A 13,850-nucleotide genomic window follows, 5' to 3' on the forward strand; every position below is an offset into this window, starting at 1 on the left:
AAAATGTTCAGCTGGGCCCTTCAGTTCTTTCTTTACACAGAATATCATAATGAGCGAGTTCAGAGAGATAAAAAAAGATAGAAAATGTTTTTATAGACTAAGCTTTTATTTCAAGCTTATAGCATCATTAAAGAATTAAAAGGCTAAAAATGGATAATTCACCTTTAACGGAAACAAGATATTAAATAATTACCTTTACAAAATTCTTCTACAGTTTTATATCACGAATAATAATAGTGTAGGTCTCCCTTCATAAATTTGTAAAGATAACAGCTTATACTTTTGACAATGCAATTCGATTTCGTTATTGAGGCATCTACTACGCTTTTATTATCTGAAAGAAAGAGACCAGGCTATTAAAATATACAGAAACGAGGCCATAACTCATTTCGTATACGTTTTTCAAATTTAAGTGCTCTAAAATTCTTTAAATAAATATATTCTTTACATTAAAATGCTTCAAATGTTTGGTTAAATCAATACAATAATGATTTAAAAGTTATGCAGAATGCACAACTAAAAGTATACAGGTATGAAAAGATAAATGCATGTTGTGAAAGCATGCTAATTAAACAATCTCCATATGTTTCTAAAATTAGGCCAAAAAAGCATGCACGGTTTTACACTTTCTTTCTTTCTTTCCACCGACAGCGAGGCAGCCGGTCCACTGGATAGTTAGCATATCGGCCAGGTAGCCCCGCTGACGGAAATAACTTGAACAAAAGACACACTTATAAATACATATTGGGCTCAAGACGACTGCTGGGGGCAGTGCAAACAAATGCTGGACGAAGACGATAGTGCATGATGGAAGAAGGGTGCATTGCGGGCGTGAAGAACAATTCCAGTTACATATTTACAGAGTAATTGATAGGTGATTACAAATACTAAAAGTAATAAGAAGTAAAATACTAGAAAGTAAAACAATACATAAAATAAAAAAAAAAGGCAAAACAGTGGAAACAATACATAAAATAAGGAAAAATACATAGTTCAAGGTTCATAATTCAAGGTTTACAGTTCAAGGAGATAAATATATACGGGGAATAAGAAAAGCCGAATAAGCTAACTTAAGATAAAATTAGTTCACTACAGGTACAGAGCATACAGGGGCTGTGCTGGTGACGAGGATGGTGGCTGAGAATTATTCCAGCCTGTCTGAGATTTTGCGTGCAATGTTTATGCAGTCGCATATGCGTTTCAATGCATTGCGATTTTTTGAAGTAGCTTCGGCCCATGCATGGATGTGGTTTGCTACTGGTTGCCTAAGATGATATTTAGAGGTCTCTCTGCAAGCGAACAGATAGTGGTCCGGATCTCCTACCATCCCGCATGAGCAATGCTCGTTTTCGCGTCGTCTGAAGCGATGCAGGTAAGTCATGAACGGACCATGTCGTGTTAGATACTGAGTGAAGTGAGACGAGCCAGATTTTAGAAGCCGGCAGACTTTTGGAAAAAATCCGTACACTCTTCTGCCGGTGGTTTCTGTCTCCCACAGATGTTGCCAACGTTTGAGTAATTCTCTCTCGAGCTCAGCTTTTAAGAACGAACCCGGGAGAGGCACGTCAAGTGTGCGAACGTGGGAGTCAGTTGCTGCTCTTTTGGCTATTGCATCTGCAATTTCATTACCCAGTATTCCACTGTGGGCAGGTACCCACTGGAGTTCAGGCCTATAGTATTTAGGTGTTCTTAGTAAGAGTTTTTGTATGGCCCTGACGAGTGGATTTTTACTACATGTGCCTTGGATTGCCTGGAGGCTAGAGGCTGAGTCTGAATATATACTGGAATAGTTATTTTCCAGTGCGTAGACAAGTGCAGCTTTTAATGCAATCAGTTCAGCCTGAAAAACTGAGTTGTGGTGCTTAAGCTTTCTTTCCCAGGTCTTTAAGATCTGGTTCCCAACTAGAACACAGTATCCGCTACCGGTGCCACATTCTCCTTTGGAACCATCGGTGTAGATTGCAGTGGCGTTGAACCACGTTGGTGACCTGCAGTTAATCGAGATATTGAATTCGGCCGGGTGGCAAGGAGGCTCGGGAATGCTTTGCTCATAGTCAGTATAAACATAAGTCCTATCTCATAAACTTATTGTCTCTTTGAGTCGGAGCACTCGCACTATTGCACTCTCGCGCTGAGCTAAGAGATGCAGAGGCGGTAGTCCTGAAATCACGTTTAGAGCATTAGTGGGTGAGGTTTTATATCCTTGGGTAATGCTCAGGAGGAATGGTCTTTGTGCTGAGCGTAGCAGATTCTCCATTTTAGTAGTGATCGTTATGCCCCACATGGAGGCCCCATATAGTGCAATACGTTCAGCAACTACAGAGTACCACGTCTTAAGCATCCTCGAAGAAACTCCCCATGTTGGTGCTGCTGTTCTGAGCATGGAATAAAATATCCTGTGAAGTCGTGCCTTGACCTTCTTTAAATGTGGCATCCAAGTCAATGTGTCGTCAATTATAACTCCAAGGTACCTCAAGTTTCTGACTATTTTAATATTTTTACCATGAAGGTTGATGCACGGGGTTCTTCGATGGCGCTTACCTGGACAGATAAGCATACCTTAGGTTTTTGAGTTTGCAATAGTTAACTTATGGTCATTGGCCCATTTGGCCATCTTGTTCATTGCTTGTTGTGCCCTAGTCTCATATGCGTTGCGGCTGTGCCCTTTGGTTACCAGCAAAAAGTCATCGGCATAAGCCAGTATTTCCGTGTGAGGATCTGTGTTAAAGAAAGTCAGCGCTGTGTCCGCTACAAGATTCCAGAGCAGTGGACCCAGACAGGATCCTTGAGGACAGCCTCTATTGATGGAACGTGAGTGCACTCCTGCGTCCGTAGTGGCTTGTAAGCGGCGATCACTTAGGTAGCTGTAAATAAGGTCAAAGAGAATCTTAGGGCTACCCATGTCCTGTAATCTCTTCAGTACATCGGGCCACCACAACGAGTCGAAAGCGCCCTGTATGTCCACAGAGATAATGAGACTATGTTGGTTATTTATTCTGTTATTTGCTATTAATTTTCGTAGGTGCTGCAGCGCGTGATCCACCGATCTGCCAGGAATGAAGCCGTATTGTTTGTCATTTATGCTTTGTCCAGACAGGATATAGTGTTTAAGTCTTTGAAGGACGACTCTTTCTAGTACTTTACCCAAGGCAGGAAGAAGGCAAATAGGCCGGTAAGACGTTGGTACATTAGGGTCTTTTTTCGCTTTGAGGAAGAGCACCACCTCACCAAGTTTCGTGCCGGCTGGGAAATATCTGTTGCGCCAACACGCAGTAATGTAGGCATGCAGTAACTCCGGATGCGTACTGTTAATGGCTTGCAGAATGCCATTATCTATCCCATCAGGACCTGGTGCTTTATTGGTGTTTAACGCTTTAACAATGTCGCTCATTTCTTTGGCGTTTGGCAGTGGTTCAAAATCTGTTTTCTTGGTATTGTAATATTGCTCAACACTGGCTCTGATATTTCTTTGTGCGGGATTATCTGTGTCTGCGTGATCAGGTCTAAAGATATTGTCCAGAATGTGCGCAACTACTTCTGTGCTAGTTGCTGCTCCGTGGCTTATTGTGGCAGTAAGATTAGTAGGTGTAAACATCTTGTCATGTGCAATACGGAAGACAGTTCCGAACTTATTCGCAGTGTTGGTACAGTACTGTTTCCAGGATGAAAACTTCGCTTTTGCAATCTGTCTTTTGTAAGCAGCTCTGTGCTTTCGAAAAATTAGCGAGTGTGTCTCTCTTTCTAAGGGATCCTTGCATGCTTGCATTTTGCGCCTTAGGGCACGGACTTTGCTGCGTTCAGCAGTCAGCGTGGTGCTCCACCAAGGAGTGCATTTCGGGGCTACGTAATGTTTCCTTTTCAAGACTTTTTCGCACACTGAGAGCAGTGTTTGCATAAGGTCTTCATGCATGGCGTCGATGTCTTTATTACTGTTGCAATTGTTACATTGTGCCACGAGACTTTCAATATGGGTTGAGAGTGCATCTTTAAATTTGTTCAGGTTTATATACTTCGTTTTCCATCTGTTCTTTGTTATAAATTGGTGCTTCGAATCTATTCTGAACTCAATGTAGCGATGGTCACTGAACGAGGGAGTTTCGCTAACCTTCCAATTGTGAATATTATTAAGAATACCAGTGGTCGCTAAAGTGATATCAGGCAACCCCTGAGCCCTGGTAGTCCAGTATGTAGGAGGGCTGTCGGTGGGGTTGACGACTGCAAGGTTATGAGAAGTGATGAAGTCAAGGACAGGGCAAGCCCGCCTGTTTTCCTCTGGCGCACCCCTTAGAGGGCTAGCAGCGTTAAAGTCCCCAGCGATTATTTTATTCCTAGTCGGAATCATCATGACTTGTTCCAGCTCCTGGAGTGCAGTGACAATGTCGTGCGAAGGAGGAAAATACACGCTGGTGATGGCAATCTGACCATAAGGCCCTTCCAGTTGTACAGTAACTGTGTAATCTCCTTTATGCATTAGCAGGGGCGTGAGTGGACCATTGTAGGCGATGGCTGCTTGATTGCCTACTGAATGGTAAGTTTTGAAGTTGCTGAATCCTGTGATCCTGTTGTTAATGGAATGAAACTCTTGTAGTGCGGCTAGATCTACATTGTTTTCTAGAATAACCTGGGCTGCATGGACAGTTGCGGCTTTGCGTTGCAAGTTGCTTTGAAGAACTGCAAAACCATGTACTGTTCTTGGATATGCAATAGCCTGCTGTTCATTTACCACTGCGCCGTTGATTTCATTCTGAACAGTTCTGCCTTGTAGGCTTGACATTGTCTTGTACTAGACGGGTGTGTGGTGTCGAAGCTAGTGCCTTTGGATTTATTGTGAGTTGCGCAATTGACGCAGTGTGGAGTCTTTGCTTTGCAGTTATCCTGTCTATGAGCTTGTCCACAGTTTACACAGGCCAACGCTGCTTTACAAGAATGACTCAAGTGTCCCAGCCGCTGACAATTAAAACACCTTGCAACTTGAAAGTATTTTCTGAAAGCACAAGAGCTGAATCCTATAAGAATTCTTCTAAGGTCCTTAATATCCTCGTACAGATTCTGCTGTAGGTCGACGATCCAGGTGAGGCCGATAGTTACGGTTTTACACTACTTTAACTGCAAGAAATGTAAAGAAAAACAGACGTCTAGGCACGGCTCTTATTTTCCGCGTCTTAGGCGATCGGGACTATTCCGCCCTGCGTAAATTAAAAGTATTGGTTATTCAAAGCATAATATATATTTAATTATTTGTCGCCTGTGACAGCAACTTGGCTGGCGCCTTGCGAATTGGGTGCCGAGGGCAGTTGCCTATATCGCCTTAGTTTGAAGCTGACTCTCTAGGTAACGTTTCTTCCCACCGTACCTAGCTAATTGTATTAAAAAGAAACTCAGACGAAGGTTTAAAATAAACAATTTTATTTACTCATCGGCTGATGATTACACGAGCTACCTATTGGTATTTGTTATTACCAAAACGTGAAAGCCGCTACTTGCGGGAAAGCGTAATGGTTCACTCAAATTAAAAGGTTAAATCATCATTGGCTCGGCACTCAGAATTTCACGAAGCAGTGCGGCTAGTGGAGCTAAAATAGATGAAGCAATTGGGTAGCATAAGAGGTGAAACAGAATAACTGGCAAGTGAGAGTTGCCAAAGGTCATCTCCCAAATTTAACTACTTCCCATCTTTGCGGAAGTGCGCAAAAGAAGCAGTTACAGTGCAGGTAGTTAAATACTATAACTGAGTAATTACTATAAGGCCGTACAAGCCAGGCTGGATTAACCATTAAGCAACATAAGCACACGCTTAGGGCATCAAGGACAGAGAGCATAAAAAAATTACGCATTGCCAGGTTTTACCATAGAATGCATGGAGCAGCTAAACCAAAACCGACAGACAGAAGGAAAGAAGAAAAAACTGTGACAAAAATTACAAAATTCTAATGAATTCGAGTATAGTGAGCTGTAGGTTCTTTATCTTCAAGAGCAAAAGGATTTTTGGCTTTCGCCAAATTTTAAGTTCTACATTAGCATGTTTCTCGTGCGAAGTTCCAACGATCCGAAGCATACTCTACTCGAATATAAAGATTTAATTGAGAGCGGTGAATTAAACATAATGGCGTAGTTATAAATAGGTAGGATTAAGCAATACCTAAGAGCACATTACTTTTTGATTTTCGAATATTCGAAAAATAATAATAAATTAATTAATTTGTTGCCGAATCTATCTTTGATATTTTATGCGCATAATTTTAATAAATTTTTGAATAAACTATGTAATTAATTATAAAATAATGTTACATCTTCATTTCGAATAATATAAAAATTAGAAATGCCACAGCAATCTGTCTTTTTTGTTGTTAATTCTAAAGCTGCATAATGAGTTCTTTTGTCACACGTATTGTCGAGTTTACAGTACCGTAGCACTGTTTCAAACTCCCATACGCATTCTAATCAAAACTAACCCGTTTTGTTTGGGATAATCATTTTGTATTTGTTTCTTCTGTGTTTTCTAAATTTAGTTTAAGAAGGTATTGATGCATAGCAAGAAATTAATATCACAAACTAAATAGACTATTTTTGGTTAGATTGTGCATATGCATTTGATAAAAAGGGCAACCAGAACAGCTCAGTCCTCTCGTCCTGTTACAGTTTACACATGTTACATTTAGTTCTTCAAATTCTTAAGAAATGCTTTTTTAGTTATTGGTTGGAATATAAAATTTTAAGCTAAGAAATATTAAAAAATAGTTATAACAATTAGTAATTCTATGCATGTTATTGATTAAAACTGATAAGAAAAAACAAGAGTGGGGTTCAAAAAGGAAACGAAAAGAGTTCCCACAATTATTAAAGCATCATACCCAGAAAAATATTCTTCAGTAAATGTCGTCTGAGCCAGTAAGTTTGAACAGCCTGAACAAAAAACTATACCATCGGCTGAAGTCGACTCTACTAGTAAGGCTGACAGTAAACATACAGAAGAAACAGATACATGCACATCAGCAATGAGTATGTAGATAAAAATAAAAATGTTACTGACGATAGGAAAAGATTTCTGATCAGTCGTAATAATAATGAAGAAAAACCTTCGGCCCCATTCCCAAAAGAGACTAAAGACGGAAATAGGCATTTTAGTGCATCGTACATTTATGACGAAAAACCGACAAGTGCCACGACATTGGCTATGTTACTCTAGATTATTGGCTGTTGCATATTGCAAATTGTATTGATTATTTTTTAACTCTGTTAGTAGCTGGCGTTCATATATTAGACTTTAGAAAAAGTTAACGATAAAAATTAAAAACCACAGTTCTTCCAAATCATGTGTGGAAGCCAGGCTGTGTATGAAGCACGGGAAAAAATTGACTAATAAAAACCTGGAAGGAAATTTTTTTTAATGCTTCAGAACGATTATTTAACATTACACTTATGTTGTCAAGACGTACGTTAGCTTTTGTGGGCATAATGAAGCTATAAATATTCATTATTATGGCAATTTTTTAAGCCAGATTAAATTATTAAGTAAGTATGACAATGTTATGAAACAAATTTTTGAAATGCCAGTAGGAAGTGTGCGATATTTGGAGACTTGCGTAAATTTCTATTTATCAGCCAAATTAACACCCAGTTTAATTGAAATGTGAAACTTTTTTCAATAATATATTATCAAATCTGAGTCGTAAAGCTTTTACAACATTACCACCTAGAATAAATAATGACATTTTTGAAAATTGAAACAACAATTTCTGTTCCCTAGCCCTGCTAATAAGTAAATCAGATATTACATTAAAGAAATTTTCAATCGTTTCTGATGAAGAGGCCCACAAGCGGCCGAGCGGTAAAGTCGCCGAACAATGGTAGTTCGGTCCGAGGTTCGAATCCCGCGAACGGGCTGGCTGCATGGGTGTTTTCGTGGTTTTCCCCATGTGTAACGTGTATACGAGCCAGTTCCCTTAAAAAGTCCTCCACGAAAGCATCCCTCCCTCAAGGCAGATAGCCCTAAAGTGCTTTGCCGTAATCTAATAAACCAAACCAAACCAAAAAGGTCGTCAGCATAGCAGAAAAACTTTGATACAACTGTAAAGAATATATTTAATTAGATTGTATACCGCTGTGTCCCAGAGCAGGGGAGCATTGCTTGAGCCTTGTGGGTATCCTTTAAATCCAGACTTAATAATCTTAATATCCGCGTCAAGTTCATAAATGACTTTTCTGTAACAAAAATAATTAAAAAATATTGTACATATATTTCTAGGAATTCTTGAACCCCTTAGTATGAATAGCAATGATGGTTAGTGAACGGAATCGAAAGCTCCAATGACGTCAAAAGACATCACCGCAACGTGATTACGCGTCCTTAAAACTATAAAAAAAAACATTACTTGTTCAACGACCCAAAGCACACTCGTGTTGCTTACCTGAAATAAGACCATTTTCAATATAAAAATACGAGTCTTATTTCAATATAAAAATCTATTATCCATCAGCCTCATGCTGGTTTCCGCTGCACAAAGTGTTTATTTGACAAAATTTTGTACAACACCTTCACAAAAAAACTTAGAAGACAAATGGGTCTCATGCCACCATTAGACTTATTAATGAAAATGAATTTAGAAACTTTTCAGTTATCCGGAAATATAAAGAGATCAAAGCATTTGTTACAGAGCTTAAGAAAAAATCAGAAAACAAACATTTAACCACAGTGGCGGTGATTTCGTCGACACCAGGAAGACTATGAACATGCAGTTTAATAATAAAATCACTTAATTCATCCTGTGAAATAGATTTGCCATTGTGATATCAAACAAATCATCACTGAAAACATCATTATCGGCTTCACTTCGATCAAAATTTTCTTCGAAATCAGCCCAAAGAATATGTAAAACATTCAGATTTGCTTGCACGTTTTATTTCTTATTACTTTGAGTTCAAGCCCAAGAGGAGGCTTTGTTGTACGCTCTGAGAAAGGAGCCAACTGTTAAAATCTTTGAGAAATAATGTTTCCCAGCCAGCTAAATAAAACAAATCCACCGTGACATTTAGTATTGTTTATAAATTTCTTAATCTTGCCTCAGTTTTTAACTCTCTTGATGATTTTTTTTGTAACATGTAAGTTTTCGCTTGTAAATGACTTTTCTCTGAACCCTTACCTCGTCAGAAATATCTTTAACTATTATGTTTCCTCGTCTCTGTGATTCTCTATGTATGCAGGAGTCCACCAACCATTTTTATCAAAAGTATTATACTACTCTTAAGCATTTTACTTGCACATAATACTAAAATTTTTCAAGTTTTTCAATAAAAGTGTTTAACACAGTTCCATCGCAAATTGTATCCAACTGCGGTTCCAGAGGACTAGAAATAGGATAAAGTTTCTTCCTATTTAAAAATATAAAATAAATTATTTATATATCTATACCAAAGAACCGCTTTCATAGTAATTTCATAGCAATGAAAAATAAAGTGTATTGGTACTCTTCTTCACTAATTTCCATAGCAATATTCAAAGGAGGCCAATTCGAGGACCCAAGCGCCAATTCGGCCCACTCCACACTTACAGGTGAAACAAAAATCGGAGCCAGAGTTTGAGAGTCAGAGTTTCTGACTATCGCACATTCGCCTTTTGGCTACGTCTCTAAGCTGTTACTACGCTCGTCCGTATTTCAGGCCCTTGATAGCTTGCTAGCTTATTCGATATTTAGGGGCCAACTACTTAGAATCTCGATAGCTTCGGCTATATCTTTTTAGTTAAGCCCTATTTTATATCTTTTTAGTTAAGCCTAAGTTTTATTTCTTATTACTTTGAGTTCAAATCCAAGTGGAGGCTTTGTTGTACGCTCTGAGCAAGGAGCCGAATGTTTAATTCTTATTTTGAGAAATAAAGGGTAATTAACCCTTCTTGAGTTCTACGTTTTTGTTTCTGAACTAAAGCGATTATTCGCATATCTGGTCACGAGGTTCCTACACATTTAGCTATTAGATAAAAGGTTGGAACCCCACAAGCGTCGCTAACCATTATCCCGTATGGGGAGCGTCTGAGTACACAATTCATCAGATTTGATTTATTGGATATGGCACTCCACAGCTGACGTCTTTCTCATATCCGTCTTTAATTCAGCATCATCGATTAAAAGGGTTTACGAAACATGGAATTTAGACCATGCAAAAACGAAAAGGATTTCGTTGGTTAGAGATGAATCACAATTTTTTTTATACCACATCAGTAGATAGAATATACCACTTTGGGGCTATGAGGCGCTCACAGGGGGGCGAATTTACAGAGGAGCACGTGGGGTTGCTACGTCATCAACCTTGTGGCTCAAGAACGGATGCGTTGCATCCTGTTCCTGACGTCATCACGCTTTATCACCTCGGATTATCTTACTATTGCTACGTCAACCACATGTTTCAGCCTGTTTGTGTTGAAATCCGGTTTCATGTCCGCGCTTATCGATTAACCCAAATCCGCCACGTGATTGCCACATGATAGAATTTCTAGAACATTCTATTTAGTTCAGCAATGGCCGCTAGAGGGCAGTAGTCTTATACATAGTGCTTTCTGATTGGTTCTCGTGGATCCTGAGCAAGTTAATAACCATTATTTTTAATTGATTATACTATTTGCCTTAATAATTAATATATTTAATGAAAAACGTTCATGTATTTATATGTAAATTTCATGCATTTGTCCATCTATGGCATGGGAAACGTGAACGATAACACAAAGCTCTTGAATTATCTCTCGAATTCTATTATTTGATCTATCCTCTTTGTTTATCTGACTTTGTGCAGCGGAAACAGCATGAGGCTGATGGATTGCACATAGGCAATTCTGTTCCAACTTGCTCAGACCTTTGTACATCCTCGATAATGAATGAACTCATAACTTTAAATTTATTTTGTTTCTATTTAAATTTCTCATTTCTTTATCTTACAAACATAATTTACGTAATTTTCTTTTCTTCTCGCCGTTAAATTAAATGTACTAATTTTCACATCATATTTTTTATATACAAACATAAGATTTTTTTTTCTTTCCACATTTTTAAGTTTTACATTATTTTACCATATATTTAAATTGCAAAAGTAATAGATTTTATAAAAGTAATACGTTTTCACAATTTTAATTTTTTTTTTCTTTTTATTTTACAAAAGGTTTTTTTCCCTTCAGTTTAATCTTTCCTTTCCGTGTTTTACATTTTTCACTTCATTTGTTTTACGAAAGTTGTACTTATTTTCATACGATTTTTTCTTCCTTTTTTACGAACTCAGTATTTTTTCTATATTTTACTTCAAGAAGTAATTTTTAACTTTTCTTTTATATAAAAGTATTTTTTTAATTCTTTAAAGAATTTTCTTCTCTCATTTCTTTTTTCTTTCTTTTATTTTACTCTTAAGGTTTTTCTTAATGTTTCAAATATCTATTGATGTTACACCTCCATTTCTCGAAGCGTAAAAGTTTTATATATATTTCTCTGTCTATGAAATTTAAGATGGAACTTACACGCATATAATTTCCCTCTAGAGACTTTCATGGATAATATTTTCTCTAAATTTAAACCAATAAGTACGATGTTCCTTCCATATAGCTTACTTAGCATATTATATTTCTTATTATTTTTTACGCTACTAATACTTAACCCATTAACGGCCAAAACTAAAAGGAATGTTTCTTTTCTCATGAAAATAATAACAAATATTAAATTAAGCATTTATAACATAAATTTATATTGAAAATTAAAAAAATGCTCTTACCTGTGGAAAACGCGAGTGTTGCGTTCGCGCAACGTCAGCGGAATAAGACTACGGATGTTTAGTGAGTAGGATTGTACTGGTGCGATGTTTCTTTTGAGTGGAGCGCAGGATTATTTTTTAGCTGTATAACGTTTTATAAATCTACAAATCACTTTACTTGTAATTAATTTAATATTAAAATATGCATCGTATTTCTTTTACAAATCCATATTATTTCAATTCAAAGATTCAAGCATTACAATCATGATGTAAAGCTGCATTACATACTTTGCATCTATAAACAGTCTGGCTATGGTAATCTTTACAACAAAGTCTTTTGTTATCAACGGACTTTACGATAAAATGTCTACCATCTCCATGCAATGGTTTTTGAATGCTGAATTTACTAGGTCTTCCTGTTGCTGACCTATTTCTGGCTGATTCTACACTCTCAATAGGAGTTTGCAAAAGGAAAAATGCATTCTCGTGTCGGAAATCTAAAAGAGACTTTATATTTCTAGTAGTAAAAAGTGGTGATATTTAGTAAGTTTAGATACGGTCTCACCTCATATAATTTATCAGTATTGTCAAATGCAAATTCTGTTTCATATTCCTGTACTCCAAACGTGATATCGATTCTCGCTCGTACAACAGGAACAGAAATGTCCTTATCAAAAGACCAATACATTTTTTCTTGAGGTAAAGAATGATATCCTGTAAGCAATAATATTCCAATAAATCTTGTCATATAGGCTTCAGATGCAATAAATTCTGGGTCCTTTTTTTTTTTTTTTTTTTTTTTTTTTTTTTTTTTTTTTTTTGCTGAGCGTATGTATTTGTCTGTTCAACGAGAAGAAAGTATATGTCTAAACCAAAACGAAAATCGAAAATCTGTGCACTAGTTTTACCTTGTATTTTGTCTTTTATAATTTCTCTTCTATCCCTTTCGTCATATTCTTCCTGAGACATAACTAACAGTTCCTTTTTTATCCACTTCAAAATTTCATTCTGCTTTTTAAACTTTTAGTATGACTATAACTGCTTTCAGAACGTTAGCTTTTGTGGGCATAATGAAGCTATAAATATTCGTTATTATGGCAATTTTTTAAGCCAGATTAAATTATTAAAACTTACTTCTTACGTGAATTTCAACTTCCCCAGCAGTATCATTTGGTAAAATATCATTATCATTATTTAAAACATTGCCATTCCTTTCTTCTTCGTCACTAGATTTTGCAATTTCTGAGGAAACAACAACAATATCAGTTTCATTCTGGTCATTATTAACATTCTCATCATCTGTTTCTTCATCAAAAAATCTTTGAAGGGCTTTTTCTAATGTAAGATACCTCGCTCTAGGCATTTTTGAACAACCAGAACATCGAAAGGAATGAGTGAAAAAGGAGATTGACCACTCGTTTCCTGCTGACGTTGCGTCAGCGCAACACCTGTTTTTCTTTCGTTCTCAACACAAATATAAACATCTGACTGATGTAATGTTCTGATAAACGATGACCTTGATAAAAAAATAGATCACTCATAAAAACGGCGATTCTTTCGTTAAATATTTTCAGCAAAAATACCCGGTCTAAAATTTTGCTTAAATTTTGCTTAAAGTATGAGATTAATTATTATAAACAAAATGATTTTTGAAGGTAAATATTTTTTTACAGATATAATCTTCATAATAGTCCCTACACAAAATCATCTGCTGGTATAAAATATCTTAGGTAATTATATTCATATAAGCATTTATTTTGACCGTTGCGTCAACGCAACACCAGCGGCTAATGGGTTAAGATATACAAAACTTTCTCTTCTAATGTCTTACACCATACTACTAACACTTAACGGGTGATACTCCGAACTTTCTCTTCTAACGTATTACACTAACTTTTTGAAACATTATACAAAACGTCGCGGATTCTCTTTTACACATCTCATTTTTGTTCAAACGATACACGAAATGTGTCAAACAAATGTAAATTTTTAACTTTCTGTTTTCCATTTAGACATTTTACCTTACATTTAACCTTTATCATGTTTTTAAAACATATCTCTGTTAATATTTCTGATTCTTTTTTTCCTAAAAATAAATACAGACTTATACGGATATTTTAAAGATC

At 36.7% G+C, this 13,850-nt stretch overlaps 1 protein-coding gene across 1 annotated transcript in view; it reads left to right on the forward strand.

The window, feature by feature from the left end:
* LOC118202920 (ciliary microtubule associated protein 1A-like) overlaps nucleotides 1-13,850 on the forward strand; it is an 86,495-nt gene that overhangs the window by 15,119 nt on the left and 57,526 nt on the right. The gene's annotated exons all lie outside the window — the stretch shown is intronic.

Source organism: Stegodyphus dumicola, chromosome 2 (genome assembly GCF_044657685.1).
Source record: "Stegodyphus dumicola isolate Sdum_Otavi_A_Nest chromosome 2, ASM4465768v1".
In the NCBI taxonomy this organism is placed as follows: Eukaryota; Metazoa; Arthropoda; class Arachnida; order Araneae; family Eresidae; genus Stegodyphus; species Stegodyphus dumicola.